The following is a 13,550-nucleotide window of genomic DNA, read 5'->3' on the forward strand; positions in this document are numbered from 1 at the left end:
CAAAGCGCATGACCCCAGGGCCAAATACCTCCAATTTCAGTTCGAGTTATAAGGTCTGCACTTAGAATGAAAGCCATACTTGGTTCTCAAGGAGTGTGGGATGTTGTAGATAAAGGTTTCATCGGGATGATCTTGCTTCAAAGACAAGAAAGGAAAGCCTGGCCAGGCCCCTGGAAGTTTATGCAATCGGTTGGGAGAGAGTATGTGCGGTGTGCGGATGATCGTCTCAATGGTGGTCAGAGGTTTTTGCATATAGGAACCTTGTAACTTGGAAGTGAATAGCTAATGATAACGGGAAGGATCGAACCATGGGAACGATTCAATCTCCTCCCACTCACACGGGCCGTATATAAGCCGAAAAAGGTGTGGTTGGGAGGTGGTAAGTTTGAAGACTTTCAGTCAAATTCCTGCTATCCCTTCCAGTCGAATAGGTTTTCCAGTTCGAATGCCGAAAGTTCAAAGACGATGGGTGTTTTTTCGGGGGTGCTTCGTGGGATTTTGAGAAGCCTTCTAAGCCCCTCCACTGCCCTGGGTTTCAAAGCATTGAAATAAGACAGGGGGTGGAGTGAGCCTAGAGTAGAGGTTCTGAGACTCTCTTCTCAGACTTGTTAGAAGGGAGATTTTCTAGGAAATTCACCGAGGTTGAAAGAGCATAGGGAGCTGCTCCGCCAGTTGGTGTAGAGAGATGGGTCACTCTTTCGCATCTCGCGCTGTGGTGATTGGTAGAGGAGCCGAGCGTACGCTCGAATCAAGTGCCTAAGGGCTTCCACTAGGCAATCGGACCACTACATCGAAAGAAATCAACTGCTTTCACGCGAGTTCGGAAAGCAAACTGAGCAGCTTGCTTCTCCTGTCCACTATGGCGGACTTGGTCTTCTCAAGGAACGCAGCCATCCCTTATGGTAGGAAAGCCTCACCTCCTAGACAAGGTGCAAGCGCTCACTGATTTATTTACGTCTATAAGGGATTTCCTACTTAGGAAGAGCCCTTCTCAAAGACAGGCGAGCCGAACCTTCATTAGTTGACTTGGGAATGGAAGAACTGGGGCACTGACCTATCATTCCTACTCTTGGAATTGATCCTGAAAGGGAGTTTTTGAGTCGACACAAGTATGGTATACAAGAACTTCTCGCGTCTAACCTACTAAATAAGCTTTTTGCCCGAAAGGACTAAATCAATCGCAAGACAATGGGGGAGGAAGGGGCATAGGCCCTTGTCTTGTTGATACAGGAGCAAGCCAGAACTTCATATCCGAGGTTCTGAAAAAGAGAGACTGGTTGAGGAGGGAGAAGGAAGACGCCGTCAGTCTTATACCGGATGGTAGAGACAGAAGGTTCTTGCTCGAAAGCAATTAGACCTCTGCCGGCTCGGGGTTGGGTTGGTTAGAAAGAACTTGCTCGAGAGGGTAGTTCTTAGGACTTTGAATCCCGATTGATGGGTGAATGTTATCAAAGATTGATTTGAGTTGTCCGTACTATCGGTCTGAAAGCGCGTAAATAGCTTCTGAGAGAATCCAGCTACTTAGGGTCTTCTCTTGAAGAGGTGTTTTACGCACTTGAATCTCTATCAATAACAATAGGAAAGAGCTTGCCTGATTAGAATCGTTAGGAAGTGCACTTATTTTCTTGTGTTAGGGCGGGGAAGTATATGCCGCGACACAACTAAAGCGGAAGACCTCCGGTTGTAACGGAAGCGAAAAGAGGAATTGGTTCGTCACCGTTTGTTATACCTGGTCCAAGCCTGGTAATAGACCCAAACTCCGAAAAAGAAAGGGTCAATGGATCAGTTTCTCACTTCGGCCTGCCTTATTTGAGGTGAGGATAGGCATCGGGGCTAGAAGACTGTGATACAAAACCACTCAGCGAGGCAGAATCTGCAAACGGTCACATTGTTTTTGTGTTTGTATAGTAATCCAGTTCGGCCTTCGGACGGGATGATGGGTAGAAATTCCGCCTGGTTTCGAATGGGAGAGCAAAAGAGGCAAATCTCAATGACCAGACGAATCCGCAGCAAGGGCATCTGCCAATTATGTTACGTTACGCCAGTGATTGTAGAAAAAAGAGTGAAACGGGCTTAGAGGCTGCTAGAGACCTTTTCACCTCCTAAAAAATAGTGGGTGGATAGGCCGATCCAACAAGGGATAGCCAACTGAGTAGCCGTTGAAAGATGATTCCTTCGACCGATATGCCTCTTTTCAAGATCTGAACCCGCTTCGAAAAAGAATGGAAAAGAAAGAAATATAAGTGGAATTTTTCGATAGTAGTGTATCAAGCTCGGAAGCTCTGGTTCCATCCATTCTTCTATCAAATAGAATCCTATCCAGTTGAGGAAATCAGCAATGACTAGTTCTGGGGAGGTGATGGGTAAAGATCTAAGTGGACTACTAGAGAAGTTCTTTTCCGCTGTTCTTTCTCTTCTTCAAATAGCTTGTCTGTGGTAGCTTTTCTGTTTATTGAATGAGAATTCAAGGCTTGTTTTCGAGCTCCGGTCCTCGCTCCCGGCTTTGGGGAGCTCTGATTTCGTCCTGGCCCTCGTGTTCTATGTGATTTTGGTGGATACGAGTTCTGGCTCTGGCCCATAGCTAGCTCGATCGAAGCATCAAGCAAGGCAAAAGCAAGGTCTGAAAGAGTCTTTACAGGAGAACATAGATGGAATGAATGATAGTTAACACACTTCTCAGCGGGAATAGCAGGTCGCCCCGGAGGATCCAATCGGATCTATCTTTTAAGATGAGACAATGCGAACTAGGGTACGCTTCCTAAACCTAGTAAGTCGGACTCTTCCAATCCATTTTGTTTTTTCCTTAAATTACTAAAAATTCTTCTTACTGTTCCCAAAAGCAGACTGACTCCAATTAATCAAGCCCACTCTGCAAGCTTTAACTTTCTCCCAAACCCTATGAGCAGCGTTCCCATCAGCATCTAAGTCCCATTGCTGTTTAATTACTTCTTCACACTCGTCTGATTTCACCCACATAGCTTCCAATTTGAATTTATTCTTATTACTCGACCCATGAGCCAATTCTCTCTATTCAACAGTCCTCAAAATAATGGGAATGTGGTCCGAACGATGAGAAAAGAAAGGAATAACCTTTGCTCCAGGAAACAGAGAAATCCATTCTTGTGTAGCACTATTCTGTCCAGTCTCTCCTTAGTTGTGCCAGTAGTCATTCTACGATTGCACCACGTATACTGATACCATATGCACCCCAGGTCAAATAACCTGCAATTATCTAAGGCATCCCTTAAGTCCTGAAGTTCCCAATTTTGCCTAAGAGAAGCCCCCTTCCTTTTTGCTCTTTCCGGCTATCCATAAAACCCTGTCAATCTCCATCTAAGTTGATTATCGCTAATTTCTACAATAGCATTAATATGCCTTTGGGAATAGCTCTGAACTACCACCGAAACCTCCTTCTCCCACAAGAGTGCCAGCCCTCCTGACTTAGCCCTCACTTCCCCCGCAATGCAATTACAAACAACCTGAGTGATTCTTTTCACTTTTAGATATTCCCCAGTTTACATTTAGTTTCACTAGGGAGGGATCTTCTTTACGAATGAGCTCACGGAGAGCTCGAACTTTTGGTTCCCAAGCCCTCGACAGTTCCAAACGAGGCAATTCATGGAGACCTAGGGACTGGCCGGACCCAATCTCCGCCGATAAGGAAGGTCTGGTAACACGTTTATTGGAATCCATAGCTGAATTCAAGTTAGGCAGACCATCATCGTCATCTGATTTTGCTTTCTGGCCTGTTTGGACCTCAGTGACAAAGAACAATGGAATCGATGGTAAGAGTCTTCCTTTCCTCTCGTACCTCTGCTCTCTTCCAATGACCTGTCTTCCTCTTCTTCACACCGTGATCCTTGGCTTTTGAATAAGAGGTCGGATCGGGGTCATGCGTTTTGGATACAGGAATTGGGCTTTTCCCTTTCTTTGTCTTGAACTGGACTTTTCCGAAAAGGCGCTTTGCACTATATGCTGGTTCACCCGGTCAAGCTCTTGGCTAAAAAAGATTCACACTCCTCAGCCCCAGGACAATCTCTCAAAATACATTAAGATGTTGTTGACCTCTTTTTCTTTTCTTTGCTGATTCCTCTCAATTCAATTTCCCATGTTGCACTAAGTTACTTACGGATGTATGCATGCAGTCCGGGAACACTTTGGGGTGAAGACCCATCCAAACAAGTAGGGTCAAGAGTTCTCAGCATTATGGCCTAACATTTAGCAAAGAATCTTTAACCCAACAAGTGCTCTCCGAACCAAGCTAGATAGTCTCCTATCACTAGGCTCACCAACCAACCTGGACTTTTTTTTTGATTCCTGCCGGATATCAAAACAAACCATAAGGGTTGTTTCCAGCCATGAGTTCCCCTATAACATAAGCGCTCTTGGGTGGAGTGGGCCAAATAGAGAATGAAATGCGGGTTCCACTTTTTTTTGGTTTAAGGGCTGCTCGCCCTACCGAAGTACCAAAGGCTTTCGGGGCTTACACCTACCTTATTAGACGACCTAAAAAAGGGCTTTCAGTAGCGCCCAACGAATCTAAGCCTTTTGAAGCGCTAGTAGTTGTAACTGTGGCCACACCAACCCTTTCGTTCTTATCGCTCCGGATTCCGATCTATATGACCTCCGGGTGGTACAAAGTCAACCTCTTCCGTAGAAGCAGGTAGTAACCTAACCTTTAAGAATTTGTTCAAGGGGGGCCTCTTATCTATCAATGGAAAAATCTCCATGTGTGGCGTGAGTTGGAATCCTAGAAAAGACCGATTGCGACTCCCTCCACGGTCCCACGAAGATCTCTACGTACTTGTTCCAGTCCAGGACAAGTGAGATCTTCCGGTCTGCGTGCGTGGGAGCAGCTCAAACAAAGAAGAGTCTGGTCCGGTCTGAATTCAGGCACGGCCCGCCCGTCTGCTGCTAGGTCCGGGAATGGCGCCAGGCGAGGTCGCCGCTATGCCCCAACATGAATTGAATGGTCCTTCGACCTTCGTTTGATTCCGACGGCCGGCATAGATCTCATGAGACCGGCCCACTATTACTACGAAAAAAGCCCTGCCCTGGCACCTTCGCTACTAGGAAAGTAAGCTACTTCTATTAGCGCCGGACCTTGAGTCGAATTGATCGTGTCATGTGCAACGTCCATCAATGATGGTTCATTAATGTTCATTGATTTAGACTCCTTCCCCCTTCTCAACTACGAAAAAGATCGAGAGGGGCCCGAAAGCCCCCAAACCAAGAACGGAAACGGAAGCCTTTCGACTCACTTCCCATTCTCTCTTAAATAAAGAAAGCTCGCCCTCGAGCCCTGGGCCGGTCGGCCGGGTCTTTCCCTCTTGTTCTGTTCCCGCCACGAGAAAGACGCGCGGAAGAGGTATGCCCAGCGCGCCGAGGATCCGTTGAGAGTTTGTCTCGGTAGGGAACTGTACGATCTTTTACCCTATTGTATTGAATTGGGTCAGTGCTACGGCCCCCTATTGTTTGATCCAATATTGACCGGGGCCCCGACTTCCATAGGTCCTTGGTTTGACCTCCCGTAGTGGTCCTTGCTTTTAAGAAAGCGGAGCGGGGCCAATTTCTCTGCTTAGTGTGCCCCCCTTTCTTCGAGTGCCCCGCCCGGTTCACTGGGCTCTTGGCCTACCAAGCACTTGCCCGCTGCCCCTGCCGCCCGCCAAGCGGGCTCCGCGCTCGTTATCCTGACTTTGCTCTCTGCTGGGGCCCTCCCATTGCTCTAGCCATAAGCTATGGCAGCTCCAGCTCGCAACCACAGGGGCCCGCCCTGCGAGGCCAGAGTGGGCTCAGCCGTCAGCCTCCATTCGAATTATGTTAGGGGTTCTTTCGCTTTTGCCAGATCTAGAGAGATACTACAAGTCCTCCGTCCCAGATTCCATCGCCGCGGCCATCTGGTTCACCGGTACTACCAAAAAGTGTCATGCTTACCTTACTCTTACTGATGGTTTGATTATCTTGGACCACAAAGACCCCAGTCGTGCTTCTGCTTTCCATTCCCATTATCATATTGATGATAAATCTCCTCGTGCTCCGCCATAAGAACGTCGGAGTCCGTATCATGGTGAAGATAAGGTAAGGCTGTGATTCTTGCTCAAAAAAAAAGACCGAACGCGTTCGAGTTATTGGCTCGTCCAACCCGGCAGCATTCATGAGTCGCTCGTTCAACTGTCCCTCGGAGACACGGTCGAGAAGTGCCATGCATGGTCGCCCCCCGTCCTTTCTTTCTATCGGTCCCACCCAGCAAGATACGGCTCAGCCAAAAAAGGTAAGCGCCTAGCGCGAGCCAGATTAGTTTAGTAAAGTCAAGCTTTGGCTCCAGTAAAGAAATGGATAAAAAAAAGGGGGGGGGACTTCTGCAACGGGCTATGCCACCCAAACCAACTGAGGGAAGTCGCATCCGTGCCATCGCAAGCACCTAGAATGTCATGATCACATTGGTTTACCCTTGTTTTTTTGGTAGTTTAACGGACGGTCGCCCCTCCAACAATCAAAGGTAGAAATATGGAAACTTCTCTGCCATTTGGATCGGAGAATTTATGGAGGAAAGAGGGTTTGAAATTCCCAGAAACCGCACGATCACGATTATATAGCCAAAGGGAATAGGCCGCGCCTAAAATCATCCCAAGCGCAGCTAATGTCGCTACTAAGCTATTTCTTTGGAAAGCTCCTACTAAGATTAGAAATTCCCCGAGAAAACTGCTAGTACCAGGTGAACTCATATTGGCCAAAGTGGAAGAGAAGAAAATGGTAGGGAGATTCGGCATGGTGCTCACTGAACCTCCGTAATATCTAACAAGTCGAGTCTTATGTCGGTCATATAGAACACCAACACATAGAAAAAGGGCTGAAGAAAGCAGTCCTAGACTTGACATCGGTAGAATGCTACCTCCAATTCCCTGTATGTTCGATAGAGCCAAAGATTCCCCCCCACTGATCGGAGTACGCCGATTACCCCCCGAACCGTACAAGATAGTGACCACCTATCATACGGCTTTCTAACTTCACTTCTTTTTTCTGGTCGTTCCGCTCTGTCGATCGATGGTAGTATAAGAGATCTCTAACCCCCCTAAATTATTTACATAAAGGTTCCTGCTTCCTACCCATAGTTAGCATGTATCTCTCCGGGTCATACTTGAGTATCACATCGTAGACCCCACCCCAACTCTATCTTCCTTATCAGTGAATCGGAACATAGTGCATAGGTACTCTTCGATGCTGCGAGGACGAGACGACGTGACATACTACGATCACGTACAGAAGTGCTGCCCTTCGTCTCGGCAATATGGAACCTCTCAACTGCTCCCGTTCTTTTATGGGGTCCTATCGGGATAGGTAGGCCTAAGCCTTTCCCCTCCCTCCAGAATCCCGAGGGGGAAAGAGAAAGAATCAAAAAAGGAAGAATTTTTTTTCTTTCATTTGAACGGCCTTATCTTGTATCGAAAGGTTTTTCGTGCTATACACCACGTTGAGAAAGACCAACCTCCTATGTACCATACTCTTTTTCTACCTCGAAAGGGAGGTCCTCCTTATGATGCTACAGATGGCTGTCCGAAGTGCAAGGGGTAAACTCGGACTCGGATAGGATAGGATTGTGCGCGTCGGGCCCTTCGGGTGTCATATTTTGGCCGAGTTTACCGTACCTCCGGCCCCTATGTTAGGCGGCCGTAATATTTTGTTACGTTCTACCGCTCTTACGCCAGAAAGAAAAGGTTCCACACGAGCTCCCGTTCTGCGGCGTGGTGGCAGGACCGCTAGGGGAGTGGCTCCGGGTCTAGATAGGGTCAAATCTGCAGAGGTCATGCAAATAAATAGGCCCCTTCTCTTTTGGATGAATGGGGTGCTTTAGAAGGCGCTTTCCGATCTACGGTCCCTCGGAGCGAAGGGTTAGGCAGGTAGTATGGGCCCTCTGACTTCCAGCTATGTGCTGTGCGGCTCCCGCGAAGCGAATGAAGGGAAGCTCGAAGAGCTTACGGGTGAGCTTACGCTTACTCTCAGCCTCTTTGATTGGTAGGCGGGCGGGCTAAGCCCCCTACTTCAGATTCAATTCATAAGGCTAATTTGATCTTGTCGTGACGCTTTGGTTAGGCCGACTACTATAGGCTAGCTACTTCTAGCTTCTATAGTGGCCCTTCCACTTTGGCGTAGTTTGAGTTTGTATTGGTACTGAATGAACATATCAAACAAAGGCGATCATATCATGCCATTTTATATGTATAGAGAGATCCCCTAGATATAGAGATATAATAGATCTTCATGGATAGACAACGATTCCATTGATTCTTAGTTTTTGGGCTGAAAAAGCTCGTCGATCCAAATTCATCATTCTTCTGGTCTCTCTTCACTCTCCGCCCCGAAACTGACCCACGGCACAGCGCCCATTCGCTTCGCGCGCGGGAAGGCAACGAAGTTCAGTTCATCAGACCGCAGCGGAGTGGAGCAGCCGCGACACTTCCTTACCGTGAGCTGGATCTCGCTGGTGCCACCTAAACGGTAGGTAGGCGGCGGATGTGTGACGTTTGGAGTTGTCGTTCGTGCACCTGTCCCCAATAGAAGAATGAGTGAGATTTTCCCCTGCATATCATGGCCTTACCACTCGGTCCCCGATGACCTTAGGGGGAAAAGGTATAGCAGCTCACGTTCGTTTGCGCTGCGCGTTCCCGCTGGACTGGACACATCTTAGCTGTAGGAGTTCCGAAAGTGACTTCGGTTCGCTAGTTCAGGCTCAACTCCTCGCTTTACGTTAGCGGACCTACAGGTCGGGCCGGGGCGGAGCGCTCTTTCTTTCTGTGTGGGACGATGCCGGGGAATGCGTCGAGGCGGCGAAGAACACAAATGAGCTTTTTCCCTAGCACCCTCTTATCCCCATCATAAGTATTTTATGGCATTCAAAACTACTACTGATCTACCCATGAGATGAGCCCAGTGCATTGGACCGATGGATAAGAGAACTGAGCTGGCCTAAAAAGAGCTTGGGCGCTCTATGTACGATGTAGACTCCATCAGATACATATCGATTTCTTTCTTTTCTGATGGATCATGAAAAGATAGTTGTCTCATCAATAGATAGAAATAGGGGATTTCCCCTTATTCTTGATAGATTCCCTCTCTATCTCTTTCGATCTATCAGAACAGAGTTGGCTATCTATCAATCGATTTGAAAATAGCACGTGAATCTCGCTTTTCGTTCATTTCCGCCGCGAAAACATAGCCGCCATAATAAAATAAAGCGAAGCAGCTAGAAGCACTCGCTTCACGCCCTTGAATTCTTATTCACGGATGAATTGGGAAAGCCAACAGAAAGATTCGATATTAATTAGATTCTGACTTTCGTAGAGCCGGTGCTGCTCTTGCCTGCGCGGAGGGCCGCCCTCCACTCCCGTCCCGGGGCGCTAAGGGGCTTTTGTTTTTGGAACAGACGGCATTGCTGACGCCTCGAATCGACGCTTTTATTGCGACATGCTATGTTTTCTCCCCCATTGCTAGTAGGTTGATGGGTCGCACGCCCGGCACACATGTTTTGGCCTTCTGTGTCCATAACTCAAAATAGGTGACCTAAGGGCCGCCGCCCGACTAAACATACCAATAGTCACCAGATTCATATGAGCTACTGAGGAGTAAGCTATGATCTTCTTAAGATCGATCGATCTGTCTTAAAGTGGTCGAGGAAGTATATATTATAGCAATCGCGCTTGGAGTATAAATGAAAGGAGTGGAACAAAGTGTCGCTTCGGGAAACATGGGTATTGAAAATCTGAAAAACCCGTAGGTTCCCAATTTTAAAAGAATTCCTGCCAAGATGACGGATCCAGCCGTAGGTGCCTCTACATGAGCTTCGGGTAACCAAATATGAACAGGTACCATAGGCACTTTGACGGCGAAAGAGGCGAAAGAAGCAATCCATAGAAAGATTTGGCGCCGCTCACTAAATTCTGTGGTTAATGATATTTGTAAATCGGTGGTTCCTGTTTGGAGAAGAATCAACAGAATAGCTAATAGCATAAAAAGAGATCCAAGTAAAAAAGTATAAAGGAAAAACTGATATGCTGCCTTGATCCTTCTTTGTCTCGAACCCCATACCCCTATAATAATGGTAGAGTAAGGGGTGGCCCAAAAGCGGAATTGACCGGTGGTGCTTGGTCGAAGCTCCAGTAGGTAGCCACTCCCTTCTCAGAGAACCGTACGTGAGACTTCCACCTCATACGGCTCCGTCCCGAGCTTCCGTCGTCGGCCTTGGCATTAGACCACTATCTATGCATGTATTTTCAGCCTGGACTCTCGAATCTTTTGCTTTTCGGGTGGTGGCGAACAATGGTGCTTGCGTTGCAGTAGATGCCCGCCCGAAAGAACCGCTCACTAGCTAGCCGGACTAGTGGGGCCCTATCTGGAGACATACTGAAAACCATGCCTTTCGAACCGAACGCAAGGCCCGTCTTCAAAATCAAAAGAAAAAAGGGCTCGTTGGGAAGAAAGATGGAGTGCGACCTGTAGAGCACATGTAAGGCACAGTCGGGTTGCTCACGCAGCGGATCTCCCTCTATCTATAGATAGAGAGAGAGGTGTGAAAGGAATAGCCTTATGTTATGGCTGCCCCTCGACTTACGGCCTTTACGCTACGACTACTGTGATGTGAGCGGTTCAAATTGGTTTGATCTTTCCCAATCATTCTGGACGGAACTTGTACGTAGCACTTGTACGGAGGTGCATGCATAAAGGTTTGGAACTCTTTTCTTATCTGAATCTTAAGGACAGGACCCTATTCTCGAACCCTCTGCCGAGCTCTACCCTGCCCGCATTTCCTTTTGAAGGGGCCAAAAATCTGTCTCCACGCCAACAGTCTTTCTTATGGATACCGACCTAAGGGATCAAAAAAGAAGAAAATTTGCCTTATATATAAAAAACTTCTTTCCGCGAAACGATTGGTTTGTGAAGAACGTCAAATTACCAGCGAAAAAGAGCCTAAAAAACCCATCAGCAGTATTTTAAAGTTGTAAAACCCGTGTTTTTGGCATAAAGAGAATTTGCTTAAGCAAATGGTACAGAAGTTAGAAAAAAGTTGTAAAACCCGTGTTTTTCGCCTAATTCTGATTTTGCCTAATGACTTGGACCTGAATTAAAAAAAAAAGTTGAACTTACCGCCTAAAATTCCCATCAGCAAAGTATTTTAAATGAAAACTCTAATTCAATATTTTTATACTTATTTAAATAAGAATTCTAATTATAATATAAGTTTTTAATTCAAATTCTTCTTTTCTATTTGAATACAATTTCTTCTTTTTTATTTTAAAATTCTTTTGATTTTCTTTCTTCTCTAACGGTGGAGCATAGTGAAAATAGAGCCGCCACGAAGTGCCCTCTCTGAAGGTCTTTGCCTATCGGGCTATATAAACTTACCTTTCTCTGCCCTAGGCATGTTCCATTAAAGCCCTTTAGGGAAGGTCAGCCATTGAATTATATGTTATATAAGAAATGAGTCTTCTTTGTGGAGTGAACATAATATATTGCTGTTGGGAAGGCAAGGGAAGACGGATTGGATCGAGAGGCGATGCCTATGCATCGATAGGATTCCCATCATTTGAAGTAAAAGGCGAAGGAGATTCTTGTGCAGATGATTATCAATGGCTTGACTAACTTGATGAGGCATTGAGAAAGGATAGGGCTTACTTGAGCTATTAATGAAAGGGGCCAGGACACTCATTATAGATCTAGGTCAGCTTTGGCAAGCGATGGGGAGGGCTTAGTCAAACCGAGAAAACGAGCCTAGCCGGCGCCAAGCGAGCTCGAGAGTCCGCCATCAGTCAAGCGAGATCCGGTGGACCTTGTCGGTTTAGAAGGCTAAGGAACATTCGTTCGGGGAATTGAATCACTCCGAATCTCCGGGCTCAGCTCATTCAGTGGGGACGGCGGTCGGGAGCGCTGGACGGCATGGTGGAGTATCGACTGAGAGAAGGCCTAGTGTGCTGAGAATGATTATCAGACTTCAGTCTTGATAGCGTAGAAAAGGAACCCACTATAATAATAAGAAAGAAAGTCATGGCTTACTTCCAACAGAGTGAGTGGTCTGGTCGAATTATAGCTTTTATACTGATTCTTCATAGTGAGGAGAGCCTGGGAGCAGAGAGGTCGCCTGATTAACTTGCTTCTTGCGTCTCGCTCGGCTGCTTCGCCTGATTAACTTGCTTGCAGAGAGGGCAGGTGCTTCCTTCCAGGTCCTATCGATGACTGCAGAGCCCGGTGGTAACTTGCTTACGGATCGGATGCCTGCTTCTCTTGCTTCCTGAACCCATGCTTACTTGCTTGCTGAGAACGGAGGCCTTACTTGCTTGCTCAGAAAAGAGTGAGGTGGAGACCCGACCCATGCTTCCCTTGCTGTAGGAGAGGATGATGCTTCTTCTTCTTACCCCAGGTCCATGCCCATGCCTACCCTGCTAGTCAAGGATCTAAGAAGCCCTAGGGAGACTACTTGCTCCATTGCAGATAATCCAGCAACCAACCTACTACTTACCTGTCTGCTGAGGGATGCCTATCCTACTGGCTGACAAGGCTACCTATCCATGGTAGAGGCATGGCTCGCTAAGAAGATTGAGCGGGTCAACCAGCCATGCCAAGAAAGACCTGGGGAACTAGAAAAGCGGGGTGATCCATCAGTAACCCCACTCTGCGGTAGAGGAAACTCTTTATCTCCATCTCCGGGCTTTGCTCAGTCATTCATAGAACGTCAAGTTCGGTGTCTTTTCATAGAACGTCGACGTTCGGTTCCCTCTGATAGGGCAGGCGGAGGTTGGGAAGACCACAGATGCAAAGCGAATGAGAGTCAGTCTACTATTCAAGAAGAGAAGCGAGGACCGGGAGCCAGAGAACTCTTTCTTGATTGGGCCCGGAAACGAGGCCTAAAATGGAATGCAAGTGACCGCGTAGTGAGACTGGCACCTAATAGAGAAAGCTCACCCTGGTCCTAGAAAAGGAAGTGATCGAGCGCTATCTCCGGTGTGCCAAGAATGGAACTAGCTCAAGCATCTTCTCTTGCATTCTACTGGTTGTGGGAAAGCAAGCATGAACCTGAGAGAACTGAACTCAGAAAGTGTTCCGGGCTAACTCCGGCTAGATCTGCATAGGCGACTCAAAGGCATAGGTGCGGCATAGGGCTGAGGGCAGTGATCGATCCTGAACCCCATCCCAGGAGGCAGCTATCTCCAGGTGTACTAGGACAATTGTTCCGGTCGGGTCTCAGATTAATTATATAAAAAGAAGGAAGGGCAAATGAGAGGTGCAGAGAGCGAGGTGCAGGTGCGAAGTGGGCCTGTCTCGGAGTGAGGAAAGACTCGTCTAATACGAGGATCAGTTGCGAGCCAATTCAGAGGAGCGGTCGGGAAGGCTCTCACTATGGTGTGAGTGCAACTATAGAATAGAATGGTGTGAGTGTGAGTGCAACTATAGAGCCAGCAAGCGATGAGCGAGATCCACCTAGCCGGGCTTGAGCGCAGCTACTGAATTGCAATCCACTCAGATGATAGGGGCGAGTGATAACGACGCGTCGGAGGGCTCGT

At 47.4% G+C, this 13,550-nt stretch overlaps 1 pseudogene; it reads right to left on the bottom strand.

The window, feature by feature from the left end:
• Positions 1-3,077: 3,077 nt before the first annotated feature.
• On the bottom strand, positions 3,078-11,416 carry LOC122035758 (annotated as a pseudogene).
• Between the last annotated feature and the right edge of the window lie 2,134 nt (positions 11,417-13,550).

This window comes from Zingiber officinale, unplaced genomic scaffold (assembly GCF_018446385.1).
Source record: "Zingiber officinale cultivar Zhangliang unplaced genomic scaffold, Zo_v1.1 ctg103, whole genome shotgun sequence".
Taxonomy (NCBI): domain Eukaryota; kingdom Viridiplantae; phylum Streptophyta; class Magnoliopsida; order Zingiberales; family Zingiberaceae; genus Zingiber; species Zingiber officinale.